An 18704-nucleotide genomic window follows, 5' to 3' on the forward strand; every position below is an offset into this window, starting at 1 on the left:
ATTGTACTGTTAAATGAGCAGGAGATAAAAGGGAGAAACAGTTTTTTGTGCTGACATAGTCTCTGGATATTTGGGACAGATAATGGAGTTATGTATGAAGGAGCAAAAAACATGCTTTGTTTCTGTTCCAAATGGTAGTGGGATTTTTAAATGTTTTTGAGGAACAGCCCGTGGTGATGAGTGGACTGGTGTGCTACATATATTGGAGTACAAGCAAGTGAGAACAAGTTGTGGAGTTACTGTGGCTCAGTGCTTAGCAGCTCAGACAGAGGAGGCTGATCATTGCTACATCCCAGTCTGGCTGTGAGGCAAGACATGTTCTCTGCCCATATCACCTTTTCTGTGCATTGTCTCTGTGAGAGTTTGGCAAGTCACATCATCTGGCTGCTTCAAACATCTGTCTGTAAAATGAGTGATGCCTTCTTTCCCTTCATGCTTTGTTTTTAGAATTTATATTAGATACAAATTAAATGCACTTACACACGTGATAAGTGTATGATAGAAGGGAAATAGTCTTGGTAGGTATTCATTTGGACTGGGGCTGCTACATCAAGTAATCATCAAAGAATTCCTCTTTTTAGGAGTTTGTTAGAAGCTCCAAGTATTGTGTATACTTAGAACCGACAGTCTCTTATATAAGTAAGATTAATACTTCACATTACAAAACCAGGCATTCAGGTTTTTGGTTATATTTCATTCAAAATGTAGTGGGTCTAAAGCAAAAAAAACAACCCATCAAATATTGTTTCTGAGAATCCAGAGGAAAGGTTTCTTCATGTTTAAAAATGTAGTGCAACTGCTCTGAGAATGTTATAATGTCTGTATTTTGGATCAGAGGTTGGGGTGGATTTTTTTCATTTCTTTTGCTTTTATTTTCTTAGAGAAGCCTTGCTCCATCTTTATTTTATCTCTGTGAAAACTTGCAAGCAAATTTTTAGAAAGTGTTTCTGAGCATTTTCTTGAAAGACTGATTGTTGTGGCACCAAAATTCTGAACATTTCACATACAGCCACACTTTTTCAGCCATTATAGCAAGTGGTGAGGTATTTAAATTTTGTATCACAGCTGCTGGGCATCAAGTCAATGATGAGAAACCCAAGTGAGAAGGGGGAATGCTTCCTTCTGCTCTTGATTCTGTCAGGATGAGAGGCTTGAGGCAAAGTGTGAGCTGTCTACCTTCAATTCAAAGGAAGTACAGGAAAATGTGATGGGTAGAGGCATCAAAAGAGGTAGAAGGAAAAAGGATAAGTGAGGAAGAGTAGGAAGAAAAGGTTGCATGGAGGAACTGAGGGTGAAGTAGACTGAAACAGCTGGTTTTAAACCAAATCTCCCTTTTTATGACAGCTGTCCCTATTTCACATTTTTGCTCTCAAACTAGAGCATCTGCAAAAGAAAATTATAAAAGGAAAGAAGAGACTGTTTACAGGTCCTTACCCCCTGCTAATTATCGACCAACATCTGGGGAGGAGGGATGGAAACGTTTAAATGAAGCTTTGCCATGCACAGCCCTCTCAGCCACCACCTGTGCCTGCTGTTGCATCAGCATGGGTTTATTTCACAGGGTTCTCCCTTTGAGATGTATTCCACAGCCCCTGGTTCAAAACATGTTGTAGCAGACTGTAGTGTCCTTGAGAGAAGGCATTCTTCCAGGTTTGTTGTGCTCTTTAGAAACCCATCGGCCAGTGTTAATCAAATCTGTCACCGGGATAGGAGTTTCAAAGAGAAACTAATTCTAGTTAATGCTAGCTAAGTCTTGTCATTTGGCGTCTGCAAATTATTAAATTGCAGAAAATTTGTGTAAGAGAACATTCTCATGCCCTGACAACAGAAAAAATACTACTGGTGTTTAAATAATTTGACAACAGCCACATTATTTGGAGTGTGCTGGGATATAAACTTAAGAAAGGGAATGCTAGAAGAAGGAGTCTGTGGCACCTCACTTGTAGAGTGTTTGCAGTGTTGGGTAAAGCCCTTATAGAATAGGTAGGTGTTTTCTTATATGCCCATCTTCAGACTTCCAGGTGTTGATTAGCAGGTCAGTGCTGTCAGTGCCCAAAGTTTTGGACCTATACAGTCCTATATTGGTGCAAAACAGCCTTAGAACTTTGGCAGCCCACAATATCAGAATCTCATTTCAGGTGACAGCATTTGCTTTGGTGTTTGTTTCTCATTTTGCAAATTTGGAAAATAATCTTCCATTGCAGAATTTCTGTGAAGGTTTCACAGGACTGCTTTGAAGATTGATTTGCTAATGATTTTGAAGCCTTTAGTCTGGTAAAAATATCTTAAGGATTTGTGTGGTATTTGTGAATTCAGTGTTGTATAATGTTGTTATGAAGCAAAAAATATACAACATGTAGATATGGAGCCTCATTTAGTCTGGAAATGAGAAAGAGCTGTTGCTGGAATGAGGCCACTCCAGAAAAATCAGTATGTCTGTGTAATTCTACAGGAAGTTCAGAAGCTGAACACAGCCTTTAGGATCTCCCCAAGGCCTGGAAATGACTGCTAGAGTAATAAGTGGCATCCAGCAGAGGTCTTCCAGCTTCTCTTACTGCAGCTCACCTACATGATGAGTAGTACAGTACTTCTCACTGCTTGGGTGGGAAGCAACTGGCCCCACTTAAATTGTGTCTACCTGTCCTGGTAGTTGGATCTTTTTTGTGGACAGGGAAAGAGATGTCCTGATGTCCCTGGAAACAGTGACAAGGATCAGATATCACAGCCAGCCATCATAGATGCTGAAACTGGACCAAAATTTGCATTGCCTTCCAGTGTACTAGCTGCCCTGTCAATTGGCTGGTTGCAGGGATGCTGAGTTTAGTTTTTATGGACAGCTTGCTTTCTGGAATCCTTAACTTCTGCGCACTCGTGTGCAATATTAAATGTCCTCATAGTTTTTAGTGTAGCTTTCTGTTCCTCTGTTACCTGAAGAGTATTTGATAATATTGTATGTCACAAGCAGATTATTTATTGGGGAAAGGACTTCCTGGAGGGCAGAAAGGGGGTAAGATTTTGTCTTCAATAATCACATTAGCAGTGGTGTGATGACAGTTGCTTTCACTTGTTTTTGCCAGGTGTGGCATGGCTGTGTAGAACTTTTATGTACTAGAATTAAGTACACAATAGGAAACAGTTCTGTATGAAAAAGTCAATGATTTTATTCTCCTTGTTGCTAGGAAAAGACTTGGTAGCTCAGTTTTTTTGGTGGATCTTGACACTGTAGACAAACATGAAACTATTAGAAAAAGTGTTTTTAAAGTAAGGTAGAAAGTCAAAGTAGAAATTGAGTTGTCAGAAATGCTGAAAGATAAACATGATCCAAACTTTTATATTAACTTCCGTCTTTTTTATCAGGCCAAACTTAAGGAAGGCGTGGATGTCACTTACACAATTACTCTACACCTGATAAGGAGAGGGCATTTTCTAGATACTTGTGGGTTTTCTCTTACTGTCCTGAGAACAATTTATGTCACATCCTCCTCATCTTTCCCTTCTTTCAGTAATTTGAGGTGAGGTCAGATTAGTGAACAAACAGTACTGCATCTACATGTGAATTGTGTAGAATTCTGCTTCCTATGGTAGGTTGACTTTCACTCCACACATTTCATATTTCTTTTCTCTTTCTCATTTTTCTTCTCTCCACTTCTGTCTCAGCAGAACAGCCTTCTAGGATTGTGGCTTCAGAGACTACTGTGTTACTGAACATTTGGAGAGAAAGGAGAGGGACCAAGACTGTGAAGTTTCAGTAGTGCTTTGCTCTTCCATTGAAAAGCCACAAATGCAGCTGAAGGTGCTGTAACTTCTCTAATGGGGAAGTGTGGACAGATATAAACTACCTCAGTTATATCAAAACTGACATTTAAACAAATGGTGTGTTCTAGTGTAGCTGTTATCTTCCCAGAAAGGAACAATCACCCTGACCAGCAGGTATTTAAAAAGGCTGCACTCAGCATACATTTAATTTTAGGTTAAGGCTTGCTAGTATAAGTAAATAACATGAGTCTTGTGAGCTGTAACAGTCCCTTTTCGGACATAGTGTTGTGCCATGTGAGTTGACCTGGCAGATTGTTCTTCTAGTTTATGTGCATTTATCATTCATAATCTCTATCTGCACTGATGTTTGAATCCTTTTAAATGTGCCTTGGCCTTTCAGCTTCCTTAAGTTCCATCACACGACTCTCACAGTTGTACCACTGTGATAACTGCAAGGTGACAACAGATTTGCTGTTCAGAGGAGGTTTCTTTAATAATACTGTCTAAAACTGCAGAAGAGTACTTCTGTAGTTGCACACAGCTTGAAGAGAGTGAGGAATCATTTATGTTCTTTCATACAGTATTTGATCATTTTCTGTCCCTGGAATTATTTGAGAATGAGTGGTGAACAGTGAGATTGCAAATCAGAAAGGTTAGAAATAAGGACAGAAAGTGAATATATACTTTTGTTCATTATCCTAAAAGATGTGAGCATGAAAGAAGTGAATGATGAAACAGCTAAAAGAAATTCAGAATTAATTTCTGAGTAACTTTTCTGTTACAGTTTTTTTAGTGCAATGTTGAGTAATTGTTTAGAAAATAGAATAAGCTCCCTTTACTGAAAACAGACAGTATACCAGAAAGATTAAAGAACTGCAATTTTTTCAGAATAGAATTTGTTATCTACTGTTTTCACTCATAGACTTGAAGCTTCTAAATAACTATTAAATCATTAAAACTCATTGTTTTATCAACTTACCTAAGTTAAAATGATCTGATTTAAATGTCTCACTTGTAGACCACTAGAACTCTTTTGACATTTTCTATGCCTTATTTCTCAGGTAAAGACACTGAAAAAGTTAGTCCTACAATGTGCAACCGACATTTTTGTAGGGGACTTTCGTTCCTCAGTAACAGTGATTGCACTTGTTTTTTCTCTGTTTTGGCACTGGCACAGTGTATGATTCATTTTTGTCTCATGCTAGCTTTAGCAAGGAAACCACACACACACTGCAATGTAACAAGGCTAGAGAAGTACATTTCAGACTGAATATGAAACAATCATCAAGAATATTTATTCATTCTGTTGAAGTTTCACCCTGCATTATAAAGCAGACTTGCTGGGAAAAAAAAAAAGCTCTTGCACAGATGCATTTCATGTTTGCTGTAGGCACTTCTCTGTTGCCTGAAGAATGGAGCTGGTGGTAATACTCTATTCTGAAATCCTAAATACTTTCAGAGTTCGTTTATTCTTGCTGTTTCTTCCTCCCCATCCACCCTGAGAAAACATACCACATTTTAAAAATTTGTTTCAATGGCCAAAAGAAAGATCTGGGTTCAGACTAGCGCTTAGGAGTTACACCTGTGTAGTAGTTCTTACAGCTGAGGGGAAGAAAGCGGTAATATCCAGATTTTCTAAAGAGCAGCTGGCATCATGTCCAGGTATTTTGTACTGATCTGGTCTTGCTGTAAGATAGCAAATACAAATACAGGTTTGTCCAGATCACACTGCACTGAGTTCAAACAGGATAGTAAGCTACAATTAACTCAGTAATGTTTGGTGGTGTCACCAGGTTATCTAGAGACAGATTTGGCCCGTTGTGAATATGAAACTCAAAGCTCTTTGTGTTTGGTTTTTGTTTAAATGTCAACATCTTCTCTGGTTTGTCTGGTGTCTCTGTCAGATGCTCAGTTTTCTCCTCAAGATGATTTTCATTAACAAACAGACTCATGTCAGGAACCATGGAAGCTAAGTGTCCTTATCTTTGAGTGCTCAATAATAAAATCCATGTGATAAAACTGTTTTAGAATGCTGTCCTCAGTGAGGGTTCTTCTGTTTCATCTGGCACTTGCTGGATGTCAGGTAGAAGCTCTGACTGAAGTGAGGAGCCTTTTATTATAAATACATGATGGGGTAGCTGAGAGTAAGGCATGAAGATGGTTGCAAGGTCATTTTGCTTACAGACTTGAGTGTGAGGATCTGTGACATGAGCCATCACACTTGTGAGTCTGCCTTCGTGTTTTTGTGTAGCTTGCTGAGAGTGAATGCTATATTTCTGAGTGAAGAGTCAGAATGTTACTGGTGTTGGATTGGTGCAAAGGTGAGTCCTGGTCACTGTGAAAAAAAAAAAAACAAAACAAACCAACAAAAACCAAAAAACACAATAGGGGAGACTTCTGAGTTATTTTTAGATATCTTTTTAGTATTATTGTTCATTCCCCAGGCAGCCAGTGTGAGGTATTCTGCCACCACCCTGGACCAGTGTCTGAGTGTCTGCAGGCAGTTTCAGCAGTCACTTAGTCTTCAGCAATCCGCAGAGTGTACAAACTGTTAGCTTTGGCTCTGGTTTCTGCTTCTAGAATAATTCAAATGTTTCTTACTTGAGGCATCTGGTTTGTTTTTGGAAGGTGCAGAAGAAGGCAGATGCAGTGCCGTCTGCCCTGGCTGTGGTCAGGCGGTGCGGCCCGAAGGGACAGCGGTGCCAGGTGGGGGCTGGTGCTGCCTCTGGCCCCGGCCGGGAGTTGGAGTTGGGCTCGGGGCTGCGCCTCTGCCTCGCCGCCTCTCCGGCTGCTGCTGACTTTCGGCTCTTGCTGCCACGGCTTTGTTCCCCTCCTGGCTCTGCTCGGCAGAGGGAATTTACCTGAAGCCTGCAAAGCGAGCCAGTCACATGGACACACTGTGCCAGACACGGCTGTAATCTCGAATTTGTCCTCCCCCTCTTCCTGCTCTTTTGCATTCGTTTTCCGATTCAGGAATGCAAGCTCTGAGTTCCACAGCACAATGGAGACTTAATGTAACTATTTCTAAAGCGTCTGCTGGCAAGAAAGCTCTGACGCAGCAAAGTTAGGGTGAGGTTTAGCCTTGTGCACTTTCAGTCGCTCTGCTCTGCAATAATGGCATGCTGCAGTGGAACAGTGCTTGGGGGTGGCACTGGGAGTCGTCCCTGGGGCCTGCTACTCGCTGCGTGTCCTTTGTGGGTAGAAAATGTACTTGATAAACTATGTTCTGTCCCATTTGCTTATTACAGGCATTTCAGAATATTCTGTCAATATTTGTGCCTGACACTATTGGCTGGCAGGATATTGCTTTTAGCTCTTTAAACTGCGATTATAGTCACAGTTCTTTGCTGGTGTTTCAAGTGAAGATAGTCTTCAGAAGAAAACTCAATATATTGCTCAAAGATTTCCCTCCCCCTGCCCTGTGCTAACACTAGGTTTAGATAAGCAAAAAGGAAATAAATCAGTAATCATCTACTACAGTTTGAAATTCTTAATGGTTAACTTGCAAGTAAAAAGAAAACAGGGACTCAAATACACTGTGAATTTATGAGCCACCAGAGAAACTGGTATCTTAGATTTAAGATGAACAGAGATTTGACTTTTGTTATTGCTGATTAAACAAATATTTATGACCTGAAAATAAATATGAAAGCCTGTGTGTTATATTCAGTTTAAGGCGCTTGTTTCATCTAACATTTATCTGGCTGCAGACAGCTCGGGAAAGCTATATTTAAGGCCATCAGAGCAGAATGGAGTGGTGGATCCCACTGTGAGAGGATTCAGAGTCAAGCTATAGGGTTGCAGCTGAATTTAAAAACAAACAAGAAGCTTTTGTGTTTGCAAATTGTTTGTGCTGCTTTTTAAAGGGAAGAAATAATCTCAACACTTGAGGGCTGGATCTCAGGTTTAGGCTAGCAGGTACTCATGGTTAGAGGCAGCATCTTCTGTACTAATTCAGTTTACCAAATCTGATATTTCTGTGGTCTAGGAAGCTTTTAAATCTGACTTAAGGTGCTGGACTAAAAAGGGTACAGTTGAAGGCATATTACCAGTGTTACTATTTAAAAACCACAAAGCCATGGTTTTACCTCAGAACCTGAAATAAAACAGGTTTGTTTGGAGACTATAATTAGGAAACGTTTCGCTGTTCTAAATAATGGAGAAAAGAAGCACAGTAGCTTTTCTATGAATTGCATTATGCTTGCTTTGAATTTTCTGCCTGTAATTGTTGGAAATAGATAATGTGTCACAGTCTGTTGCACGAAGGGGCCCAACTAATGATGCTTCTATAATTATGTAGAAAGAGCTGTTTAAGATGATGCTTTTGAAGGAAAAAAGTAACATTCAACACAGAAATGGTATGTGAGTTTGAATGTGAGGGGGTGAGTGGAAAGGAAAAGGCTTTGCAATCCCCTCCTCAAAAGCATGAGGGCAAGGGAGCTGTGTTTCAGAAATACTGTGTTGTGAGACCTGGCAGTGGGCGTGTAATTCACTAATTAAAAAGCAAGTGGAACAGTGCAGCTACCTCTTGACACACACTCATTTGTGTCACTAAGCACTAAGAACTGCTGTAGCATCCTCAGCTGGCAGAGGAACATCACTGTAATTCTTCTGAAGGTCTTTTTTGACTTTGTGTTCTGTTGATAAATGTGTGAAACATAGCAGGAAACCTTTGAGTATTTATTTTTTAAAATTTGGTGTGAAGCTTTCTGACCATCCAGAACATGGCAGCACTGTCAGGGTCTGGTCAGCGCTTTGTGGCCCAGCGTGTCACCTGACACGAGGCCTCTGGCTAATGCAGTGCCTTGCAGGGCATTCAAAACTCCCCTGTGTTGATTCATGCTTGGACACCATTAAGGCAATAAAGCCTTAGAAAGTTTCTCAAGATTCAGTCTTTAAAGCCATGAGTGTGTTTGTGGTGACCCATTTGTTTCTACCCGTTTTATGCAGCAGTTGTTTTGCACAGAGAAACTCTGCTTACTCCTCAGTCTGTGTCGATGTCAGTGAAAAATGTTTGGAAAAACTCTCATCAACCTAGCTAAATCCTGCTGTGTGCTGACATAGCATATCTTCTGGCATAGGATGGTGGTGTTGTGGGTGGGATAATTGTGCTGGCAGGATAACTCCTCCTATTGGCATGTACTGTGGCTCCAGCGCGGGTAAAGCGTCAGATGTACTTTAAATGACTGGCATTCAGCTTTTTCTTGCTTTGGGCCTTCAAAGTGTTTACACTATTTACAGTGCTAGTGCAGTCTGCCTGTAAATGCTGCTAGATCATTCCCCTTCTCTTGTGCTGAATGGGCTCTATCTTTTCAGCCTGGTGTTTTTTATTTATTTCTTTTCAGCTGGACTAGAATAATCTTTTCCATTAATTCTTTCTTCTGAAGACACATCAGTAAGATTTAAATTTTCACCTAGTGTATTCATAAGCAAAGATCTGTGGCTAGTCCGTTGTCTTTGCCTTCCTTTTCTAAAGTTCTCCCTTCATTTTACATTAAGTTCAGCTGTGAGATAAGTTTCGTGGCACTTCTGCCATTTCCTGACGCCAATGGTTTTTCTGGAGGCAGTGAGTTTCCTGTCTGGAAGCTACAGGCAGTGTTTCTGGCAGGATGGAGTATTTTTGTTTCCCTGGCTAGACCTTTCCCTGTCTTTGTTTTTGTCTCTTTTTCTCTCAGTTGTTTTTGGTTTTTTGATGTTTGTTTTGTTTTGTTTTGTTTGTGGTTTTTTTTGTTTTGTTTTGTTTTTTAATATTGGGCTGTATTTGATATTGCAGCGGTTAATTTAGAACTATTATTGCAAGAAACTGACTTGGTGATTTGAAATATATCCATACAGGATTTTTCATTTAACGTACTTGGCAGAATAAATTAATAGGTCAGGCTGCAGGATAATTGAATGTGTTTTGCTAGGTTTTGACCTAATCTTACCTCTTGAGTGAACAGGAGCTGTTGGTTAGGCTGGTACAACTTTGTACCTGACCTGAGGGCAGTTTCAGAAGCTGTGGCATTAGCTGTAACAGAGTTCAGAAAACTCTGTCATAGTTTCTGTCTGTATCCCTGACTTGCTACTACTAAAATAGACAGGCATGGATTATTCACTCAGTCATCCAAGCTTTTCTGAAAGTTTTATATTGAATTATATTTACCAAAATTATTTATGTAAAGAGATATCAAAGGCACACCAAAGCAGGGCAGTTGTTCAGTTCTCAAGGGCTCAGATACTGGCAAAGTAAGTAACTGTGAGTTGTCACAGTGACTTTCAGAAACTGTGACCAAGTTCTTATCGCCATGGTAAGGTCTCATCAGTCAGCCTAACCTGATGTCTAATCTGGACAGCCTAACCTGGAAGAATTCAAAACTCTTACTAACTTTTTAGCAATTCTAACTACTTTTTAATTAGTTTACTTTAAAAGTTCTATGCAAAGTATATCTGTATATATGGGGGGGGGGGGGGTTTTAAATGGTAAAATAGCACCAAATGTTTAATAAAGTAATCCATTAATAGCTTCCAGCATTTCTTACTTGGAGGCAAAGCTATTTCAAGATTGGGGCGGGGGGGAAATATTGGTGTTTGTGGATTGTTTTTCTGTATGTTTTCTTTGTCCCCCTTGCCTCCAAAATAGAGGTTGATTATGCCAGAGATAAAACAGAGCTGGAAGATGCTGCCAATCAGACAGTCAATAAGATCTTCCCTCAGCGCAAGACAGAAACTCTGACTCTTGCTGAATTTAAAAATCATTAGGAGCCAGGAACTGCAATCTGTAACCTCTTATATATCCCCTCAAGCTGCTGTCTCTGGTATGCTGTTCAAATTCTATCAATGTGCTCTCCCTGGAACTCCTGTTTGTGGTTCCAGATCCCTCTACTACAATATTTGTCCCACCTTATTTCTTGGTACTCTTTATTTTGTTTTTGTAGTGGGGCAAATTTGTAAGCCTGCTTGAAAACAAAAGTTTGTCAGAATTCAGTATGTAGCCATTACTGTTTTACCAGGCAAAATTACAGACCTGAAATTAAATCTGCTTATTCTGGAAATTTGTTGGTATTGGTTATTTTCATTTTGGAACAGTTTTCTGTAGGAATGATCTCAGCATTTAGGAGTGTTGCAATGTTTTCCACTTGCAGGGGTGGTGACACTGCAGGAAAGAAAAACTGTCTTTTCTTATTTCACTGGTGTATGTCTTTACTCTGGTCATTTTGCAATGTATCGTGTAAAATAAAAAGCAACTGCAGGAATGAAAGCATTAATACAGTTTAATTTAACTTCTTTTTTTGGTACATAGCAGACACAGCTTGTGCAGTTTTAAAATCCCTTAGTGTTGCTTTCACTTTTCAGACCACTAGCTAGTAAAATATTTTAGAACAATACTTAAATATCTATATATAGATACAGATACATAAAAATAAATCTCTCCACAATATTCAGAAGTGAACATACATGCCCATCATTGCACTAAGAGAACACATTCCAGTTACTTTTGCAAGAAAAGCATTGTCCTAGGGTGAGGATTTTAATTATTAAAGGATTAAAATAGTTAAACGTTTTGGTGATTTTTGTTTTGCTTCCTTCTTGGTTTTGTTGTGTTTTTTTTTTCCCTTCAGTGTTTCCAAGACTTTGGTTTCCTTTTGGCAGAGTTTGGTGCACATTTGTTTGCAGAAGGCACCACAGTGCACAGGAGAAGCTTTTGACACGCAAGCGAGTGCGTGGTTGAACTGATTGCTCTGCTGGGTTAGATAAGGGGAAATTGCAAATGTTCTTATTTGCAACTGACACAGGCCTGCAGATACACAAATAGAAAGCATCTCTCCACTGAGTTCTCAGCTTTGGTCGACCACTGCACACAATATACCCAGATTGATGCTGCTGGTTTAGAAAATTAATGTTTTCAGAATTTAAGGAATTCTTTCCACTTTGCCACCAGACCGAGGGAGGCACTTTGGGTGTACTCTCTTCTTTACATGCATTATCTGCAAGAGGAACAGTTTTGTCAATCATTTGTTCAGAGATTTTCAGAATGAGCTGAGCAGCTTGCGAGACTTCCTTTCCTAATAGCAGCTGTCATGGACACATGATACAGGATGTATTGCTCATAAATTTCTGAGGAAGAAGCATAACTTTTTTTTTTTTAATAAGCTGTTGATGATTTTTCTAGCTGTCAGGGTTGGTTTGTCATGTGCTGCATACCATTGTGAATTTTAAAACAGAACATTGTATATCACTTAACTTTTGACAGTTCTGTAGGCTTCTCTGTATTTTAAATACTGTCAATCTTTTGATTTTCATGCTCGGTCAGTCTGACTCTCTCAGTCCTTGAGCCCAAGTGGGTTCATAGTCAGTCTGTTTGTGTCATTGTTTTACAAACAATATTGCTTTGTTCTGTAAGTGAAAATAGCATTTCCAGATAATTGACACAGGACCTTAAGGAAAAATAAAGCTCAGTCAGAACAAACTGAGACATGGTAACAGAGTAGAGGTAATTGTGTGTAGTAAATACAGTAGAGATAATTTAATCTCTGCCTCACAAATGCTTTTCTCTTAATTCTTGTATAATAGTATCCATGAATATCAGGGTTTTTTAATAACATTGAATCATAGAATTATGTGGGCTGAAAGGGACATTAAAGATAATCCTGTTCCACCCCCCCCTGCTCTGCATGGGCAGGGATACCACTCACTAGATGAGGCTGATCAGAGTTCTGTCCAACCTGGCCTAGAACACTTCCCAGAGTGGAGCATCCATAGCTTCTCTGGGCAACCTGTGTCAGTTCCTCACTATGATCTGAGTAAAGAATTTCTTCCTAACATCTAACCTAAATCTCCCCATAAGAAGTCAGGAGAGACGTTCTCTAAAGTAAATGGACTGCATTATAGAAACTTCCATCTGTTAAAGCAACTGCTGTTGCTCCTGGAAGACCCCTTGTTCCTCACTTGGCACTGGTCTAATGGTTTACATGTGCCAAGCTGGCTTATTCCTGAGGGTTTGATTTCCTCTCAAATTAGGGATAAGGGCCCTACCCTATTCTGCTTACTGTGCTGATATGGGCATGTCTCAGATCTTGTCAGCACCTTCACTGAGCCCACTGTGAGCTCCAAATTAGTGAGTGAATGCTTGGTATGGTACTTGTTGGGAACTCCGCTCACAGTCTTTTGGATTTACATAAATTAAAGAAGTGATAGTATGTCACTGCAGCTGTTTTTCTGGCATTTAAAGATGAGATGAGAAGTTTAAGTCTTGACATGGCAGATTTCTAAAGGTTTTGAAACACTTGAGTTAGTTGTGGATTTGGGAATTCTGTTTTTGGAATAATGGCCTCTGCAGCTATCAACAGTCCATTGTAAGCATAAAGAAATGAGATGTAATTAACTAAATGATCAAGTGATTTTCAGTCTGGAAAGGATTTACCACTAGTAGGAGCAACTTCAGTAACTTTTGTAATAAATGTTCTTCATGCTATAAGAAAAGCATTCACATACATAGCTCTTAGAACAAAGCTGGATAGAAAGTAAAATATACCTTTCAGACACTTTCGCAGGAAGGTAAGACTTCCATAACTTGTAAGTTACCATACTGGTGCCGTTTTTCGAAGGAGAGAAGTCATAATGAAGTAAAATTGGCATGAGCATACATTAAAAGTACTTTTACACAGTTCAGTTTGATTTAAATGAATTATTTAAGAGGCTTTGACAAAATTTTCTGCATCCTGTATGTCAGACTGTAACAAATCACTGTAAATGTTTAATAAGTATCTGTATGTCTGAGTTTGTGTTAAAAGCTTGAGAAATCTTCTGATACAAATTTAACTTTCTTTTGTAGAATTAACTGTTCAGTTTAATCCAAATACTATCAACCCTTTATTTCACCTTTTATTAGAAATCAAACTTAGAAGACAATCAAAAATGCCACACAAATTAAGTTGAAGTGTCTTTACAGTCTTTGAAACACCACATGGAAAATGCTGCTATTCTTAGATCTTAGAATATGAAGGGAAATATACTGAAGGAGTCATTAAGGTATTCTGGTAATCATTGCAGTTAAGCATGTCACCTGCACAATATGTATTTGCCTAACACAATATGCTGCATTATGTTACTGTTAAACGATTTTATTTCATCTTAGTGCATATAAAGGTTCTGCCAGAGCCTTTGTTGTTTCAACATAATTTCCATCTGTTTTCTTCCAAGTTGCAAAGTGTTTGTTCTGCTTGTACTAAATCATCTGTAATAAAACCAAGTAACAGTCCTAACATGCCCTGACACCATGTGCGTTGACACGACTATGGTGAGGTGTTTTTAATGGAACAGAGTGTTGCAGAAGCACATAGATGTCAAAATTTAACCTTGTCTAAGATGTTAAACTTTTCCAGGCTGTTCATCACTCTTTTAACTCAGCAATGCCAGATGTATACTTGAACCTGAGGCATGTGTAAAGCAAGTAGGGATACGCTCTTTTAGAAATTCTCAGGCAAAAGTGTTTGTATTTTTCCCCCAGTTTTAAACACTGCTGTGGCATGAGCTGACACTTAAAGAATGGCCATTGAAATCAGGTACTTGTTTTCCATTTTCAAAATCCTGTGTGTTGGTATTAATTGAGTAGCTTCAGCTCTTCCATATTTTTGTTTTACATTTTATTCCCCTATATTTATAATTATTAGACCATGGATTAAATGAAAAGGAAAATTTATTTTTGATGCCTCTTTTAGATGATTAGTGATACCTCTATGCTAAGAACATCGCAGCTTAGAAATTTTAGAATTCTGTGTGATTGATAGGAGACGCTTATTGGAAGAGGGAAGCAGAAATTATCTGTGATGGTGGTTGAAATTCAAGCTCTGAAGGTTTGGTTTTTTTTTTTTTACAGCTCTCTTTAAGCTGGATCAGTGCATTTCAGAAAGCAGCTAGAGAGGATAGATGTTGGGAATTGTAGATGTCAGAAAGAAAGCTATTAAGAGTCAGTTTTAATCAAGAAGTAGCTTCCAGTATGCTAACAGACTTGGCACTTGGCTAAATTGTTGGAGGAGCAAATGCCTAAGATGAAGAGAGTTTGTTTGGAACAGAAGTCTAGATTTGCTATTTAAGCACCAATTACATGAGGGAATACTTCAGGTGTTTTAGTGAGGATGTAGTTACATCTCTGTTTATGGTGGGTCCTCTCCTTTTCCTACACTGATGTTTAAGCCTGCCTTTGTTTTGCAAACGTGTGAAGCTGTTTGTCCTGATGGCAGACTTTTTGCCCCTGTAGCCTAGACTGGGCATGTAATGGAAGAGCAGGCAGCATGCTGAGCTTGTGCCTCTGGTGTGTTTGGAGGACAGTTAGGAGCATGAGGGAGCTAATCTCCCCCAGCAGCTGGGCTTATGGAGGTAGGCGTTTGTCACTCTTTTCTTGCAAAATCAGCAGAGTTATTCTCAGCTGCACTTAGGGCATTTCCGAAGCCTTTTGAAATTGATGAGAAAAGCAAAGATTGTGCCATGGAGAGCCATATTAGAAGATAGTCTCACCCCAGTCATCTCTTCAGATGAAATCTTCTCCCTTGGCAAGATTATTCCTAATTCCTTTCTCTCCCCCTCCATTATATGGTCACCAATAGCATTTACTTATAGGAGCATGGTCAAAAAGAGCTATTTAAGGCATTTAGCTGGATGCTTATTAGGTTTCCCTAGCAAATAGTTTAGGCAGGGTTGCAGAAGGAACAGATACCAGTTTAATACTGAGCTTCAGGTATTTGAAACTGTAAATGTCCTTTTTGCATCCTCAGATGACAAGGTGTGTTTGTGCTGTGGCAACGGGTAAGTCTGTGGCACGAGCAGAATGCAAAGCACGGCTGGAATTTGGGTTGGTGGTAGGGCTTTGGGCATGGCGGGAAGCCAGAAATATGGGTTTTCTGTAGGCAGTAAGTGCTTTTGAGGAAATGTTGAAAACAGTGTGAACTTAAAAGTTTTAGGATTTACACTTTCTGTTTTTTCTGTCAGTTTTCTGTTGCTCCTATTAGTTTCTTCTGTGTGTTGACAGAGTTCATACTGGTCAGTGAGAGTAATGCAAAACTTGCAACGTATGTTGCCTCAAAATCAGATTGTTTATTACTGCCATAGTTTGTATGTATATGTGTACTTGCTCATTTCAAGTAGTTGGATTTCAGAGCTTCAGTTTGCACACAGCATATCCCCTTCATGTGGACTTGTTGTTAGTGGAATAATATGGGCATTGTGTTCTCCGGCTGTACAAAATCAAGGGTTTTTTTTCTTCTTTTTGTCAGCAGAAACATGCAGATGCTCTGTTGGGTTGGGCAACATGAGAACTGGCCAGTGCTCCAGATTGCGCTAGTAAAGCTTTTACGATTTTGTGCAGCTCTGATCATTATTAGCATTGTAACATTTGTCTTCATTTTTTCCTCTAATAAATCATCTGCTGAATCTTTTCACTTCAGCAAAGTCATCTTTGAGCGTCACTAGAATGTCAGTCCAAAATTACTATATAAGGAAGAGCTTGGCTTTTGAAACTAGTTCTGTGCATTTAAATCTAAAGAGTATAATTGATGATTGTCTGAAATAACCAGCAACTTTTCTTTTCAAAAATCCTGTCAAAGTTTAACTATTTTCCTTAGAATAGCAATCTGCTGTTTTGGAGAGACTGCTTATCAGATCCCATTATGCAGAGAGAACTATGGGATGTACTGGTCTCCCTTTTTTTACATCATGGGAGAATCTTTGTTTATTTAAAAAGAAAAAAAGTACAACTGGTTCAACACCAGAACTGCTATTTCTTGATTTTGTACATCTGTTGGAACTGGCAGAAATGCTGTAATAACACATTCTTTCCTCTCCAGAGAAAGGGAGGAGGGGAAGGCTTGTAGTCATACACTTGGCTGTGTTACTGTGTTTACTTCCTACCTTTTTCTATTTTATTTTTAAAAACAAACAAAAACACAAACCCCCTGCAAAAAAACAAAAAAAAAACAACAAAAAAAAAAACAAAAACCAAAAAAAACCCAAAAAAAACCCCAGCAACAGACTTTTTGCCTGAAATGAATGCTTTGCTTGCTGTTCGTTTTGTTCATGAACTCTCCTGATTTGGGAGGTTGGCACTTTCCACTGCCCTCGTGGTATCTGTGTGAACATACCAATGTTAGTAATTAGTAATTATCCAGTTATAAAAATGCTTTTAAGGTTATTCTTGCACTTCTGAACATACAGATTTAATTGTCAGCAATAGACTGTATCTGTAGTATATTTCAGACATGGTGTACCAGTTGTGTCTGTCTATGATGTAATATAATAACAAGATCCTGGAGAGAAGGATGTCTTCTGTGAAAATTATGGAGTAGTTTTTTTTCAGTTTCACCTTTTTTTTTTTTTTTTTTTTTTAAGATCAGGGAATGTTTAGTTCATTTAGTGAGAAACAGAGGCTGCAAAATTGTTAAATTTGTTTTGGGAACAGGAGCAGGTAAAGCATGCAAGATAGGTTTTTTTGACTAAAAACGTTCCCTTAGGAGGGAAGGAAGAGTGTGTTATGTTCTTGGAGTATTTATACTCTTTATTTTAGACTCTGAGAGTATACTAAGATTATTTTTTTAATATGTTCACAGTGGTAAGATCTTCCTTTATTAGAAAAAAAAAAAAGAAAGAAGAAAGCAGTCATAATTCAGCATTTGAAAAATAGAATATGGTGGTTTTTTAATTCTAAAATAACTCTAGGGGCTCAGAATGTAAGACCTCTTTTTATCAAAACCAGGAGATGTACGTGTTTTCTGGTTGGGATTTTTATGTGGGGTTGGTGTTTTTCCCCCTTTTTCTCTTGTCTCTAATTTTCACACTTGTGGAGTACTGGCATACTGGGTGGTGGTGTAAACTGGGTGGTGTTGTCTTGGCTACCTGCTGGTACAGACTTAGCAGCTGCCTGTGGTGGTCTGAAGAGGGCCCAGCAGTGGCTGTGCTGCATGCACTGCTCTGCTGGGATGGAGAGCCTGTGGGCTATTTCTGCCTTTCCTCTTTGGAGAGGGATTCCTGTTTCCGCTGCTGGTGAGCCATCCCCTGAAACTTCCCCAGTCTTGACCCAAGCAGCTCAGTGATCCCTTCCGGAGACTGCAGCACGTGTTTGGATTTGTGCCGGTCTCTAGGGGCTGTGCAGACTGCTTAGCTCTTATAAACAGAGGCATTCATCTCTGCATTCCTTTGTTTCTACCTTTGGACTTGGTTTTAGTATCCAGTTTCAGATTCTATCTTTTGGTAAGGTCATAGAAACCCATTTACACATTTCTTAGGGCTCAGTTGGGAAACCCTGAGGAAAGAAAGGATGGCAGTAGTTTTGCATGGCAGTAGCTTTACACATGGATTTGCAACACTGGTGTCACATAAGAAATGCCTTCTCATTCTTCTGCTACAGATGCAGTTCACCAAAAGTTAAAAAAATTCCTCTTGTACAGTCAAGCTTCCAAGAAGTGGGAATAGTTGCATGTTTGGGGAGAACTTAGTGGTTGGAGATGATCTGCTTTTTCCTCTGTCAGAGGAAAATAGGAAGAGTTCTTCCTTTCTCTCCTCACTGTGCAGTCATTTAAGCAGCAGAGAACAGAAGGAAATCCTTGGTGTCATCTTATACATAGCTTATAACTGAAGCTTGGTATGTGATGGGAATCTGGTTTGAGGGCTGTTTTTTTTCTTACAGAAATACATCTGATAAAAAATTCAAATGTTGTCACCTTAACTGTAGTCTTTGCCCTGCCCTTCAGCTTCTATTTAATCAAGCAGTGTTGGCTGTCACTCATCAGCTCTGCTCCCTGAAATATTCAGATGCCTTATGGTATAAATATGCATACTTCTCTGAGAACCCTCAGATTTTGAGAATATCTTGAGCTGTTTAGCCACAGTCATTTAATTGTTGCTGTCAGTCTAAATGGTTCAAAAAACACTGAGAAATCTTTCTTTTAATTAACTATATTGGATTTGTACTTGACCTT

General features: G+C 39.2%; 1 protein-coding gene across 4 annotated transcripts in view; it reads left to right on the top strand.

Annotated features, from left to right (window-relative positions):
• RNF19A (ring finger protein 19A, RBR E3 ubiquitin protein ligase) overlaps positions 1-18704 on the top strand; it is a 59286-nt gene that overhangs the window by 18327 nt on the left and 22255 nt on the right. Inside the window, exon 1 of one of the 4 annotated variants that reach the window (XM_068183856.1) lies at positions 17954-17976. The exons of the other annotated variants lie outside the window; for them this stretch is intronic. The gene's annotated coding sequence lies outside the window, so the exon portion shown is untranslated. Of the gene's footprint in view, positions 1-17953; positions 17977-18704 lie in introns of those variants that run through there. 4 annotated transcript variants of the gene reach the window in all.

Source organism: Anomalospiza imberbis, chromosome 1 (genome assembly GCF_031753505.1).
Source record: "Anomalospiza imberbis isolate Cuckoo-Finch-1a 21T00152 chromosome 1, ASM3175350v1, whole genome shotgun sequence".
NCBI lineage: Eukaryota > Metazoa > Chordata > Aves > Passeriformes > Viduidae > Anomalospiza > Anomalospiza imberbis.